Source organism: Syngnathus acus, chromosome 5 (genome assembly GCF_901709675.1).
Source record: "Syngnathus acus chromosome 5, fSynAcu1.2, whole genome shotgun sequence".
NCBI lineage: Eukaryota > Metazoa > Chordata > Actinopteri > Syngnathiformes > Syngnathidae > Syngnathus > Syngnathus acus.
Window position 1 is genome coordinate 3,150,348 of NC_051091.1, and position 15,674 is coordinate 3,166,021.

The 15,674-nt window shown below is 44.2% G+C and overlaps 1 long non-coding RNA gene across 1 annotated transcript; it reads right to left on the reverse strand.

The window, feature by feature from the left end:
• Positions 1–3,332: 3,332 nt before the first annotated feature.
• Positions 3,333–12,302, reverse strand: LOC119123097. Its single transcript, XR_005098001.1, has 2 exons — positions 12,218–12,302; positions 3,333–3,472 (listed from the first exon to the last, which is right to left on the reverse strand). It is a non-coding gene; the product is annotated as an uncharacterized LOC119123097 (long non-coding RNA).
• Positions 12,303–15,674: the final 3,372 nt, after the last annotated feature.

The window sequence follows — 15,674 nt, forward strand, 5'->3', positions numbered from 1 at the left end:
CCAAGGCCAGAGTGAGAGAGATAGGGAGAGAGAGAGAGAGTTGGCTGGGACGACTCATGCCGTGCCAGAGATTCACACCGGCAATTTGAGCTGTCAGCCGGCTCATGAATCACCTAGCTAGGGCGTCATTACTCAGGAAGATTTATTGGAGACACATAGGCTGCATTTTCATACAAAAGCAGCAAGTGGAGGAGAGCTCCAGGGCCTGAACAGATAGTGTGAAAAGTTATAGATCTGAATGGTGCTGATGGGTTAGTGTCGGGATGCCTTAGCAATGTCCAAACCACACAATGTGACAATTAAAAGAATGCTGATGCTGAAGCGCTCCTGGGATCTTTTCCTTGATCTACTTTTTCGTGACAGAAGCAATGATTTTTAACTCTCACTTATACCAATCAAATTAACATGATGGTTAAAAATTATGGACTAGCAACCTTGTTAAATGTTAAAATAATCATATTCAAAGTACCCTGGTTGCAATTGCGGTTGCTTTAGTGGGACAAGTGATCGAGAGAGGTAATCACAAGACACGACATTGCAAATGCACAATACATCCTCACAAGCAGCCTGCAGACCTCAGGAACTAATCTGAGCAGATCCTCGTCAAGTTTGCGTCCGCCTATTCCTAATTAACGGGCAACATTTACTTCTTACCGTTCAACCGTCCAAAAGTGTGTTGTGTTGTGCACGTTACAGTTTCCCGTCATCCAGCTGACAGCTGCGCTCCAACATTTCACACCTTTAATTAACTCATACAAGTTTGGAAAATCCAACCTGATAATATTAATTAGCACCAACAACCTCTCTGGGTCAAGTAATAAACACACACACACACACTGAGCATCAAAAGAACACCACAGAAAATGTGAACAAACTTTACTTTATATTAAACTAGATTTAAAATACAATGCGTGTTTATGCCCATCAATTGTGATTTTGTCATTTGAACTGACTTGAAGAATGACACTGATACTGTATGTGCAGTCACACAGCACATCCAAAGGCCTTTGGACAATATTCGTAAAAGAATGACACACAATGACAGGCCTGTCTGGAAACGTCGCCCTCTAATTATCCAGTGGGTGGCTAATTTGAATTAGCCACATGTTATGCCCTGGAGACCAAAAGTCATTAAGTTGCACTTGAGAAGACTAGTTGGATAGAGAATTTGAAAATAAGAGGAGAGTGACGTAGTGACCGAAATACAACATAACCAGAATTAAATGCTTGAAATGAAGTGATCATTGACTTTGTATAGTTGCATTTAAACATATTTACGACTACAATTGTACCCTAACAGGCGGGCACGGAGAGAACATGCAAATTCCACACGGGGAGGGCTGGAGGTGGAATCGAACCCACACCCTCACAACTGTGAGGCGGACGTGCTAACCGGTACCCCACCAAGTCGCCCCAGTTTGCATTGGATATGTAAAAAAATAAACATATGTAAACATAGCAAGAGCAATTGCAAGCATTCGATTTGAATTACAGAGTGTCGTTATTAAAGAACAGAGGACCAACAATAGAGCCCTGAGGCACACCGAACCAAATGTTGTTCCCCAACTGGCCACCATCCAATTCCTATTGCATCATTAAGTGTAGACCTGAATGCTGAATCATTCACATTCACATCAAGAAGAAGAGAGAAGGTGATGCTCATTAAAAAAAAATCTGCTTATAGGCTTGTGGGTCACAGCAGTATCTCTTTGCTCATTTACATTTTCTTTTGATTTTTTCTCTACTGAGAGTCTGTTGATGTTCCTTTCTACACAAATGATGACAAAACTCTGGAATGTCCTCTGAAAAATCCATCCTCTTTGACATTTCTGCCCGCTCAGTATCATGCAGTGCTGGGCGAGTCGGAGAAATGAATCACGCCACAGATTCAACTGAGAGTGACATTTCAAAGCTGGCCCGCAGTGAATCGCCGGCAGACTCATCAGCATCAAGAGCGCTCGTCAACAGTGCTCGTCGCTAATCGTGTCACTGCGCCGATTGGTCATTGTCAAATAGAAGCTTTGATTTAAAACATTACTAAATTATTTTTTAAAAAGTGGCTCGCAACAAATCTAGTGACATTTTGTGATGTTATTGGGGCTTTCTGGAGACATTTGCTGATTTTACAAGTGAAAAATAAAGTCAATTTTGCATAATATCTTTTGTTGTTTTGGCCTTTTCACAACTGCAAATTCTAAGCTAAGTTTGTAGTTTAGCTTGAAACTTTTGTGACTTCAAAAAGACTACATGACACATTGTGGCAGATTTACAGCAATTATCCAAAGTGGTGACCACTTTTCACCCGTTCCAAGCAGATGTGTCATTTGCAAGTGCGGCTAAGACGTTGACGACTGTTGGTTGCCCGCTTTCTGTCAAGCCTCTGTGACATTTACAATATTTTGCTCATAAACAAATGAACAATGAAATAACCAGTGCATTCTCACCTGACAGCCGCCGCTAACTCGTTGGTGCCTCGGAGGCAAAGCGATGACCTTGTCAAGGCAGAAGAAAGGTGTTACATGCGTGATTTGTGGCGGGGGCCCTTCCTGCACAACGACTGATTCACAACTCAACTCCACGAAAAATCGTCATTTTTAACAGCAGAAAACGTGAGATGGAGTGCTTGGTGAAAGAAAGCTTTTAGTGAGAAGTTTACAGAACGTTATACACTGTCACATGTAAGAATTATTACATAAGAAAAATTAAAAGTAGCAGCTGATATTTTTCAGAGTTGCCAATTGATGACATCATAATGCCATCATTATGGCCTTGGGAGGATTTTGAGTGACCCCTGATTGTAAAAAAAAAAAAAAATCTTCCTCGTGCATTGGAAAGCAGTCTAGTTGGAACTTGTTGCAATCTCCGAGTCTCACTACTTCAAAAGAATGCAAGACCTCTCCGCTGAACGTCAGTCTGCTTAATTGCTGCGAGGGAATAAGTCACATTAGGAGGCAGCGCCCCCCCAGGGCGTGGATCATTTTCATCATCCTAACCGACCTCCTCCTTTCTTTTTTTTCTGGCTTTTTTTACTAATCTCCCCGGCCGGCGGCTCATTTTCACTGGGAATTGTTCGGCTGAGTTTCCGTCTGTCCTGTCAGCAGCTGTAACTCACTCTCTCCACTTCTCTCTCTCTCTTTCTGTCAGAACATAACACAGCACGCATCATGACTTGAAAGTCACTTTTTGCTAAAGTTCCTATACAATCCTGGCAAGAATATTTGCAAAGTGAACATTTGTCATTGGCGTGATGCAATTTTTTTTTAAACTGTACATCATTGATGCCTACCCTGAAGCTTCTAACACAGATATAATACACACACACTTACACGTACACACTTGGAGCACTTTTACCAATTTCAACTTCTTTTACTGCCACCTCAACTTCCTCAGCGGGTCATGGAGCTGCGTGGGTTTGATCTTCAGCGTTCCTCCCGCTGCCGCCGCTTGGCCTCAGGGCCCGCTGCCACTCACTCTGAAAGATAAGAAGACTCCAAGTGATGGCATCCACATAAGAATCTGCCTTCCCGTAATTGCGTTGCACTGAGCAGTCAGCTTGTCAAAATGTTTCCCTGTCGTAGTCACGCAATGGCCTCAGTGTAAATATGAAGATTTGAAAAAAAAGTGACAAACGGCCTGCCTATCACACAATCGTCAACTGTTGCATTTCATCAACTTTAACCTGTAACCAGAAATGTAATAATACAATTTTGCCCAATTTCTCTTCATGTATCACATTTTACATTCATTAATAATGCTTCATTAATTGATCTACCTTTCCATTTCCACACACAGCATCATAGTGATGCATTTAGTTGTGTTCTTTTTCCTCCCGCTTTCTTTGTTAATCTTCCCTCTCCTCTGCCCGAGGGGCCGGTCTTGTGTGATGCCTATCGCAGTGTTTATTGTAAACAGCTGAAAAGAGCTGTTACCTGGCGACGGGGCATTCGTTAGCTGACTAGAAAAGGGGGTTACCAAAAAGTCCCCTCAAACGTTTCAAATGATAACATCATGAATACTAATATGATGCAGGAGAGTTGAGTTTGTTCTAGTTTACACTTTGACTCTTCCACATGGCTCTTTCAGTTATGACTGCAAAAAAAGACCAAGCGATTGCAGGCAACTCCAGGCAATTTCAAATTTGCTCAATTTAGTTGAATATATATTTAAGTGGAATTCAATTTTGACGTGCATTCCATTGATCTGCACTTTCTGAAATAATGGAACATGTTGTGCTGGTGGAGAAAACAATAACAACACCGCCAGAAATGAGCGTATCCAATCCAGCAGATCATCCTGGGGTGTTTTTTTAAAGCCATTAATCTCCTTCGATACTGTATACTCACATATGAGTGTTGTTGTTCCAATTTGTAATACACAAGTTGAACAAAAATGCAGCGGGTCTTTGGATTTGAAGCACCTGAAGCACAAGACAAAACGGCAAGAGCTGGAGGCTGTTTGGAATGCTCCAAACATCTCCAGAATAGCGCGCCGTTGCCTCCGGGCATCAGAAATAAGAAAGTAGGTGAGAAGACGACTCATTAATTTGCATCTTCCTTAAAGCGTTCATGCTTTGCCCATTTTCATAGTTGTCCTGGAGCCCAGTGGGTCAAAGGCACACTGTCTCCTCCCAGTCGGTCCATAGCAAGGCACAAATGGGCCTTTGCACTTGTAATCCATTGAAGGTTTCAGGTTGTTATTGGAATGCTGTTGAGTCTAAAAGCTCTCCCAACCCCCTGCTTCTGCTTTCTCGCACACGCACGCAAGCTGAAATATGGCTGCACGTCCTGGGTAATTAAAAGAGATGCTGATCTTTGTGACCTGGCCACACCCGTCACTTAACCTGGCATGTCGTCTGCATTTTGGAGCCCTGCCCAGCTGTGTGTGCATGACAAAAGACAGCTTCACAAAGCTCCTGTGCACGCGCACGTGTGTGTGTGCGTGTGTGCGTGTGTGTGCGTGTGACAGAGAGGAGAAAAAGGTTGCGGGGGTACCTGCAGAACCTTTTGACCTCTTCCCCTGACCCCCTTTTAACCCTTTAGTAGACCTGGAATTCCACACCTGAATGCTTTGGGTTGTGGCTGCATTCTCATGTCTGGCCCTACAGCGTTTCCATTACGTAAATCATGACACAATGTCATATGAATGGATTTGCATTTAAGTTGCCTCTGTGTTTTTATTTTCTGCTAACGGATATTTCAAGTAAAGACACACAATGTGTTTGTTTTATTTTTGTTTTCCTTTGCTCTTATCAGTTTGGGGAAGTGATAACATTAAACACAAACATAGCACTCATGCGTATTTATTGGCAGCAGGACAAGCTGCATAGAAAATGGATGACTTGAAAAGAATCGCTCTGAAGGTCACATGACAGAGAAAAACAAATATTAATGTTCCACTGAATATGTGAGTATGTCTTTCATGAATTATATCAAGTATATCATGTTATTTATAATATATAAACCATATACTGTACTGTATACTTGATCTGTTTATGCATCCATCCATTTTTCTATGCCACTTGTATGTACTGTATTGATGAATGTATTTAAAAATAAATAAATAACGAAAAAAGATATTCTTAATTTTTACAATGTGGATTTTTTTCTCAATGGTGTATACGTCCGACAGTGTGTCTATATGCATTTATATTTTTGATTTACAAATAGAATATAATTTGCATTTAAATGAATGCGGTGCCACTAAGTAACACTAGGGGGGTCTCTTTCTCTGAAAATTTTGTGAACAGTCTTTACAGAATTTTGAATGATGGACTGGTTAATGGCATTTATTTTTTCTTATCTTTGACAATGTTTGTACCTACTTTCATATTATCATGTTCAGTTGTTGTCAACAAAGTGTCCCTGAATTATTATTTGAAACAATAACTACAACGGTACATGTGTGCATTAAGTGTCTTCATTAGAGGCCTATAAGGTATTTTAAGTGCATTGTAAAAATGCATATATAATTGCAGCCTTTGGGAATGCGCAATACATTTCCCCCCCAAACAAGCCTGCGGCAACTTGCCATGGTTGGGCAGCCACTTTTGCCCGTGGGCTTTGCGTAATAACAATTAGTGCAGCCACAAGATGAAGCACTCACATTAGCGGTTGTTGGTTATCAAAGGCTGCTGACAAGCTCAATCATCTTTAATAAATGCCATCTCTGATCGAGTTGACGCTAGCAAAAGTAAATATTTTGGCTTGTAGGCAGCGCTAATCATCGGTCTTGCACTTTTACTTTTTAAGTTGCATGAGCAGGTTTAGAAAAACAAAATATTGCAATTTGAAATTGGGTTGACATGATGCCTAGCTAACGTGTGCCAGCAAATAGCTCATTAGTCAACAAACTAAGCTTAATACAATTAAGACAAACAATCGAAACAATAACAAAAAATAATTTTGAATAATTCATTTGCTTTTTTGCCCTCCTCTGCTCAGAAAACGGTTGGGCAGACAATTGTAGACATTTGAATAATTTCAATCACAAATCGTCAACCCATCGGAAGGTGTGTGACGATAAATGTTAGGCACAAACGGGCATTCCGTCTTCCTTCAAGCAGTCGGGCGGCCGACCCCACGTGCCCCTCCAGGCTGAGTGGAGCAGCGTTGGGGCAGCTTACACTCTTACCCTCGCTGTAATTCTCAGTGACAGCTCCGGTGCTCGGGGCCAAACCCTTAACCGCCAACGTCGCCTTCACAAACAGGCCCCGCGGTCACCCACACTCTCTCCCCCTACCCTCCTCTCCCGTCTGGCTCACCCATTCCGCTCGTCTATTTTTTTTCTGCCACTGGTCGGTTAGCTTCCTGCCGCTTTGTTTTACGTATGTAGCTCATGTGATACTTGAATGCTTCTGGGAACAAAACGGCAAAAAGAGCTACAGCCCTCACTTCAACATGGTTTTCAAGATGGCGCCAAAGCACTACTTTGATCACCAACATTTAATACATTTAAAATTAAAAAATCGTATAATATGTACCAAATGAGTATGCGTGTACCAGGACTTCGTCTCTCCGGGTCCACCGCCATTGACCTGCGTGCCAACCTGAGGGCGAGAGTTGGACTCTGCATCATCGCATGACAACACAGCTTTTCCGACCTGATTAAAACCAGAGTGAGTCAGAGCTAGACTTCCCTGAGTGCTCTGTCGCCTTTTTTTCTCTCGCCAACCGGGTGGTTCAGATTCGCTATCAGCCCGACTGTCGGGTCAATTTCATTTAGTGAGGACGTGAGGAACTGGATCCTTAGCGTGGAGAACACCTGAGGCACCAGAGAAGGATTTTTAATGTCAAAAATGAATATGCAAATACCACCAAATGTCACAACGCGTGCCTTAGTCATGCGCTGATCCGAGAGCACGGCGGCGGGCGGGCCGCGCACGAGAAGAATCCAAGCCCTACCGCCAGCCAGTGCGAGATGCCAGACTACGAGCCAAAAGTGCATGGATCCGAGAAGAGCCCAAACATCCATTGGGATGTCACGTGCTCATCGTCAAGCCTTCTGGCCCACTTCCCAGCCGCCTTCCTGTTTTACCGCCGCTTACTAAGGCAGAACGGCGGAGAGGGGGCTTGACACCATGACTGATTGCAAAACAAGCAATAGGACGAGCATCGAGGAAGACACCTGCGCCAAGTCAGTTTGGAGTTCGTGACGGTTGGAAAGGTGAAAATGTGTCAGGACCTCAGTTGAACTTTTTATGACTAAAACAAAAGCCATGACAACAAAGCACCCAATAGAGACTATAGAGTTTTGCAAGTGACCCAAGAGCTAGGCTGGGTGAAGATCCCGAGTCACTTTCAAGCGACCAAGTTCAAGCATTCTTTGTTTTACATTAACTGACAGTTTTATTTCATTATAAATATTTAATAACACAAATTCCTGTAAAATCCCAAATTTCCGACATTGGTCAACATCTGCCAAGAAAATTGTCTGTCCCCATTGTGAGGGGAGTCGGCATGTTTTGTTACAGTATGTACAAGCCTACACACACATACTCGTGCGCGCGCGCGCACACACGCACACAAACACACACATACACGGTTTAATGAAAACACAAAGTGGATGGAAGTCATTAGTGTGGAACAGAGCTGAGAATTAAAGTGGAAAGGCTGTGGTGGAGGGGTGGGGGGGAATGTTGAAAAGTTTGCTAAATGCCCTCATAAACACTCTCTTGTACACAAATACACGATGATCCCACTTTGTGTTTTCATGTTTTGTTGTTCTTGTCGGAACATGTTAATGACAGACATCAAAGCATAAATCCCCCCCGCGCCCCCACCACGGTTTCCCCCTCTTTCTCCCACTGTCAGGCCAGCTTGGCAACGCTCGGTCTTCATCTGGTCCTCATATGGGCTTCATTCGCCCCCCCGCTGCAATCCAGCCCAAAACTATTTCCTCTTTCAATTTCCAGGGGAAGTTGTTAAATGCTTTCTGAAGCCAACAGGCCTCATTCCGCCCTTCCTTCTTTCTGTCTCGGCTACTTTATGCACGGCGACTCACGACCGAGCAATAATCAGCTCTCTGCGTTGCCGGGATGTGAAGTACCGCCAGCCGCAGCACGGTAACCCCCAAAGACACAGTTTTTCGGCATAGACTAAAAACACAATGAAGTGTTTCAATTAAGTTCCGACAACATTTGATGCCTGAATTGGTTTTATGTACAGGCTTTATGTATAGTGCATGCTGCAGTGCTTGGATACTTTTAGCCACTCAAAGTGCTTTGCAATGCAACTGACCCCTTTCACTGGAAAATGTATATCTTAATAAGAATAATGCAATAAATGCATAGTTACTTATATCAATTAATTCATATTTTAATTGTACATAAAATACCCATTGGTCTAAATTGAGCTGCTAAATGGATTAATAAACTAAGAATTGTGCTTATTTCAGTCTAAAAATATAAAGTTGGCTCTTTGCAGCCCTAAAGCTAGCAATTCTGTGTTCCTGGTTAAATTTGCTTTGGATATTAACGTGACTTGCACAATTTCTTTTAAACAGCAACGTTATTGGCATAGTGATGCACAGAAAAAAAGGAACAAGATTTTAATTAGTAGCGATCCACAGAAAAAGAGGAACAATATTTTAATTGTCTGCCACATATTTTTGAAAGAATCTCAAAGTGACACTGGTACAGTGAAGTTGTTGTGGAGCATCCTAGTAGCGCGCACACACACGCAGCCTCTTTGTCCCAAGCACGCAGTCATGTGGGCCGCATAGCCACAGGGCCTCAAACGCATCATCTGAAGGACAAACCAGGCCGACTTTCCTCATGCCTCGCTCCCTCCTCTCCGCTCGCAATGTGCCCGCTAACCTTGCTACCAGTAGGGAAGCGAGTGCAGAGCGGATCTATTAATCCAGACCCCCGCACCCCCGACCCTCCCTAGTGTGGTAGTGACGGAGGCAAGGCTGGAGGTGCAACGTAGCAGGTCTTCAATGTAAGCCGTGATGACAGGTGTCACTGGGTCTCACGGGCGGACCTGTGACGGGTGTCCTGCTCACTTACAATCCTCACTCGGGCGCTTTTCACAAGTCATACACTGATGCGTGCCAAAAAAAAAAAAATTACAAAAGAACAGGAGATACTAAGCAGCATTCATCAGAGTCTCCTTGCAAGAAAAGTCTCAAGCGTGCAGAAGCAACACTCGCCCTCCAGCCTGGCACTGTACACACGCCGGCTGCCAAGCCAGTTTAGCTGAGTGCGGGAGAGCTCAAGGAGTCTGCAAGCGGAAGGAGGCCCGTAGCTCCCCAATGCAGTGGCTCACAATTAGGCGAGCTGGAGGAAACTCACAGGCACGTCCGTCTTGCTTAACGTGACGAGCAAAAGTCGAGACAAAAAAAAGGCCTCAGCTGGGAGCACACAGGTTGTTTACACTCTTTGAAACAGTGTGTGAGAGCCTATACACAATTTAAGTTTGTTTGAAAAGGACAAAAAAAGGACACTAATTGAAACAATGATTGACTTGGAATCTCATGTAGTCTGTGACTATTTATCAGCTCATGGGAATTACAGCATTTCCATTTCACTGGGACCCCAACTGAGAGACACACCCATGAAGGCTCTCTTTTGTGGCAGCGGCGGCGGCGTCACAGGGGAAAGCCCGCCCGGCCCCCTTTTATTCTCCCGCCTTGACTCAGGGAAGCTAATGAGTGCAGGCCCGGTGTGTCTACTCTCCAGGGAGGCAGCGCCATTCATCCAGTGGCCCCCTTGTGTGATATCCCGTGTATTTACTAGAGGCCAAGCCTGTAGTGTGTCAACACTCTCACACACTTCACTCCTCCCTGTGCTGTAATCTCTCCCTCTCTCTTGCTCGCAAAAGCCCTGGCCCACCTTTTCACACTGCGGCTTGCTCCAAGGGAGGGCTGGCGGCAGATGCGAAAAAAAAAGCGGGAGGGGAACTTGTTAAACGGCCGTCCGTACGGCCCCGCTCAGCACAACACGACACGGGTCGGCGTGCGGGCCGTGGAAGCCGCCGTGCCCACTGGTGCGACTGAGGGCCTTGTAGGTATCACTACAAACACACTCATAAAGGCTCTTGAAATGCCACAGAAGTGCTTTGACGCCATGTGCGAGAGCTACAAGGCAAACTAGGTTCAGTTGCATGAATTTTTCATCTTTGAGGCAACTTTCTGTCCAGGTGACAGTGACACAATTCACACTTGTGTTCATTGTCGATAAAGAAAGAGCCCGATCCCAAATCAGTTTGACAGATTTGTGGATTGCGTGTTTTGGTAGATGGATGTTTCAATGAGAGTAAACATGTGTTTAGTTATTTTGCATGTCTAATGAGGAAAAGCTCGCCTATGCTTGACTTCACACGAGCTCTGCAGGCAGGAAGACTTCTTTTGTCACGCCTGCGCGCCGGCACAGACTTGCCAGCGTCGTCCACGCTCGGGCCTTGTTGCAGGATCCTCAAGAATTGGGTTAATATGCGCCAGTGACGAGGTTATTATTTTGTTAGCGTCTTATTGGGGTCATCAAGTGGTCATTGTCTCAAACCAATTAGGCGCACCGCTTGCCTGAGAAGTACTGTAGCATGCTTCCGGCTGCAAAGAAGTTAAAAAAAAAATCATGCAGATGAATAATGTAATGCGTTAATGCTATATAATTATATTCTATGTTATAGTAATTATTTTTATAGTTTAGAGTTTTCGTTTAACCTTTGGGTTAGCCTCAGTGCTAACCACTGTCATATTGCGCTCAGGAAACCCAAGCAGGACATTTGCATTTATGCAGATTAAATTAATCTGTTGATCCCAGAGTCGGTCTAATGAGCAAGGCATCTCGTGGTGTGTATGTGTATGAATTTGCGTATGCATGAAAAAGGACGGCTTAATTAGAGGAAAACTGCGCCTGAGCGCCCCCTAAAAAGGTCATACTTGGCCACGGGCTTGAATACATTCTCTGCTGTTTGACGTGCCACAAAGTGACAAGTGCAATGACAGATTCTTTTTTTTTTTTTGCGCAAAAAAAGAAATTAATAGACGAGCCAAAGATATAGAAAGGGCAATAATTGGTTTACTATTACCCACCGTATTTATTGGCCAATTGTTCCTCTCATTAATTTACAGCCTAAAGTGTGCGTTTGTTCATTGGTGCCTATCATGTGCTTTTAATGTCATTTCTCCAGACATAATATTCCTGGGTCTATTAAAAAAATCTATAATGTGAGGTCGTGACCCGAAATTGAAACGGTTTCCATTCAAGACCGACAGCAACAAGCAGCAAGGAATAACTGGACCTGAGGTTCGGCTGTGTTTATTTAGGAAATTCCGACGATGCATAAAAACAGTCCAAATATGCGTTCTTATTTTTCAAGGCTCGTGCACTTCCAAATGCCCTTATTCTTGATTTGCTGTCAGTCAGCCTGTTTGTGAGTCTAAGTCGGGCTGTCTGTACAAATAAAAATCATCCTTGCTGAATTGCCTCGCACCTAAAAGGCGAGGCACGGGATAATAGCGAACGGGCTCGGTATTAACAGATTTCATTGCATCTATTGTGGTGTGCGCCCGTGAATCAGGACGAGCCAAATCCCTACCCGGGCCGACCTAACCAAACCAAAGCGTTTGGCTTTGTTTGACTCCCATCTAAAAAGAGGCTTGTGCTGTCACTGACGACGACGGCGAGCACACAAGCGCAGCGTAAGTGACACAAAGATCCAAAAGATAAACATGTAGCATTGAATAAATGGATTACACGCTCGCCTCGACAAAGTACCTTTCTGCACCTTGGGGATTTCGCCGTTTGCTAAGTGCTGACTGCCACTCCCGGCCTGGCTGAATAGATTCCGAGGAGAACTCCGTGCTGAATGACTGCTGCGGTTTCCGTAATGCTTCGCTATTATCAGCAGTCAATACATTTGTTTTATCAAGGAGACACACTCACACCACGGAGCTCCATGTGCTTGAATGTGCTTTTCATCACTTCTTTCTTGCTTTTGAAAGCACCAGTTTAGTTAAAAATGTACAGTAGACTGTGGTAACACAGCACAAAAATATCCGTGTGTAAGTTAATAGTGTCTCGTCCGTTTAAGGCAAAAAAAAAAATGCATTCCGTGCATTTATCATACAAGCGAGGACCTTTGAGATGAGAAGAAAAAATGGTGGCAGGAAGAAGTCGTATCTGAAACCAGACTGGTAAAGTTTGAAGTGCCAAAGCAGGCATGTGGCACGTGACTCCTCGATTAAAAACGTTAATAAGGTCGAAGTTGTTTGTTGTATGGGAGTGTGTTCGTGTTGGTAGATGATCAGAGCGTGAGGCAGGCTGCAACACGTCCCTGTAAAACATACATTAGCTCCACTACGGTGGAATCTGACAGCGGGTTCACTCCCGTGCAAGTTTAACCTGAGATTTGATCAGTAAAGCAAGATAGATGTTGTCAAAGACCATTTACTATTTAAGTGGGGTACCTGTTACGATCAAAGTCAGCGAAGGCCCGATAACTGGATTTCTCAAAAATATTAATAGTCATCTGGTGTGGGATGTCTTTTTCCTCCCTGATACGCTTGGAAAACAATCCCGGTTGACAATCGTAAATATTACTTTGGTCAATATTTCCTATTGCAAATCTAACACGAATTTTGTACATCCGTGGATTGTGACGTAAAATGGAACGATAGCCAATTAGAAAGTTATCTGGAACTCGCGCTGTTGCCAACAAGAAGGGAAGACACACACACACACACACGGACGACTTGATGATGCCGCCTCCCCACTCTCCTCTTTGAAGTGTGGACCTGGCAATAAATTCTTTGGCTCCTTTATACTCGTTCCCATTTCGATTAGTGAGGTTAACAAGCCACTGCAGCTCGAGCTAATGAGACTATACCCCAGAGAGGGGTCATCGGAGGTGGTGGTGGTGGTGGTGGGGTGGGGTCTGAGAGATAAATGTCTTAATCTCTGTCCTCCTGGGGAGTAATCTGTGAGAAATGACATGTCTGGGCAAAAGGGACGCTTGTCCACCATGAAGTTACACTGACTGTGTTGCGCATTGTCAGCATACCTCACAAACACGGGGGCCCCGTGCGACCAATCCTGCTGGGGACAGATGGGCAGACAGAGAGGGGGGCCTCATTAAGGCAGGATGTACCAGGATGCAGTTAAAAAAACTTTTCTTGACTCTCAACAACCCCCCCCCCCCCCTGTTCTTCACAGTGTTCACAGTGGTGGACCAGGAGATCACTAACAGATGAGGGGGGACTCAGAATTAATCAACAAACAGAACTTTGGTTCTGTTTTTTCGGTCATTTTTGGAATGTTTAAAAGGAGGCTAATTTTTGGAGAGAGTTAAGGCCTTACTGTGCAGTGGTTTTCAATCTTTGTTGTTTCACGAAAACAAATGATTACAGTCGCCATTTGTCTAGACTGAATGAAGATGCTGCAATTGGTGAGAGCCCTACACTTGGTTCAGCACACCATTCTCACAGATTTGTGCCGTTTAGTTTGGGTGAAGGGTGCGCAAGAAGTGCACCTAAATGTGAGGAAGCAGGCGAAGCTGTAGACTGTGCATATTCCACACCAAAGCGACAGGCACCGGCTGATTGTCAGCACTGCCCGGGACGTTTTGAAGCAGCGGGGGAGGACATGTGACAAGACAATCCCACCCCCCCTCTCATTTGTCTGCTCACTTGGAGTCAGAACATGTGACCCGCATTGGACAGCATGCAGACACGCTTGTTAAACGCCTCGTTGACCTCTCTCTTGATAATAGATAGACTCGAGTTGCTGAGTCTCGACCTCCAAGCCCGGGTCAGAACATGAGGCTCCATTACACTGGCAGGCGTAATGTCCAGGAATCCAGAATAGAAGCCGACATGTTTATGCATTTAATCCACTTAGCAACAGGAACGAAATATAACAAAACACAGCTCTGCTTTTGTGTGTGTGTGGTGACTTCTGCAAACAAGAAACGCAAACATCTTTAATCTTTAATCCATCACAACCCAGGGCACTTTTTCAACAAAAGATCATTTTCCTTCCTTTCTGCAGCATCACACACAGCCACACAAGCAGGAGGTCTGATTTAGACAACAAGGCTTTGTCCTTTCCAGTAACTGCTGAAAAATGGATTTACGCGACAGGTCCAAGTGCCCGTTGCGAATTTAGTTTATATGTGCTGAGCTACAGTCTTGCGAGATTGAGGTGCTTATTCCTGACTTCAAAGGTCCATTAACCCTCCAAATTTCCAGATAATTCAAAACCCAGATTCCAGAAATCAACTTTGTGACCCAAAAAAATAATATGAATTTCCCTTTAGGTATTTAATGAACACACAAAGCTTCCATGTCCTCTGTTGCCAGGAGCATTCAGCAAAATAAAGTTAGATGCGTGCATTGTCTGCTTCGTTCATTTGGGAGGTTCCCAAACCGAAAGAAGGAGGCAGCGAGACGAAGTGGCTTGCGGCAACAGTGGACATTCGGAAACTAATCCTAATTGAATTAAAATCTCCCTCACCTACTCAGAGGGAAGAGATTCGGGCTCTTGCAGGCAGCTAATTGAGGCCCTGAATACGTGCGCTAGCCGTGACACAATGAAGGCTGGGGGGCCTCAAACGCCTCCCAGGGGCACTCCGCTAATAATTGGCTAATTCATCCTCGTCTGAGGTACAAGAACCCGGAGCGGGAGGGATAACGAGGACTTTGATGATGACCTCGTGGCTCTGAGGACCACGTGAGAGGCTGGTAAGGACCAAATTTACAACAATCTCTCAAAGACATGACTAAAATGCTTTTATTGAAATGACTGAAAATCTCTGATCGCCAAAATTCTGAGCTTTGATGGTTTCTCACGTTTGATTTTGGTCTTTCGGACTTCTCCAAAGACACCCTTAGCGGTGCGCCGTTTTGCAGACGAGGGTTAAAGCGGCCCAGAGGGTAGGACATCCGTGTATAACGCGTGTCTCTGTGATACTCACAGAAAGAGACAAGTATGCAATTTGCCCTCAGATGAAACACAACACATAATGGCCTCTTTTGTAATAGGCCACGTACAGGGTGAAATGAGGATGCTCACATGTATCAAAAACAATCTAAGGAGTGAGAGGATTCAAATTGAAGAGTTTGATGAATGCGAATGAGAATAAAGTTTCAAAAGTGCAACTCTGTTCAAAGAAGAAAGTGTGTCTGTTTGACTCATATGTTGCCTTTAACATTGACTTGAAAATTCACTGCTCCCC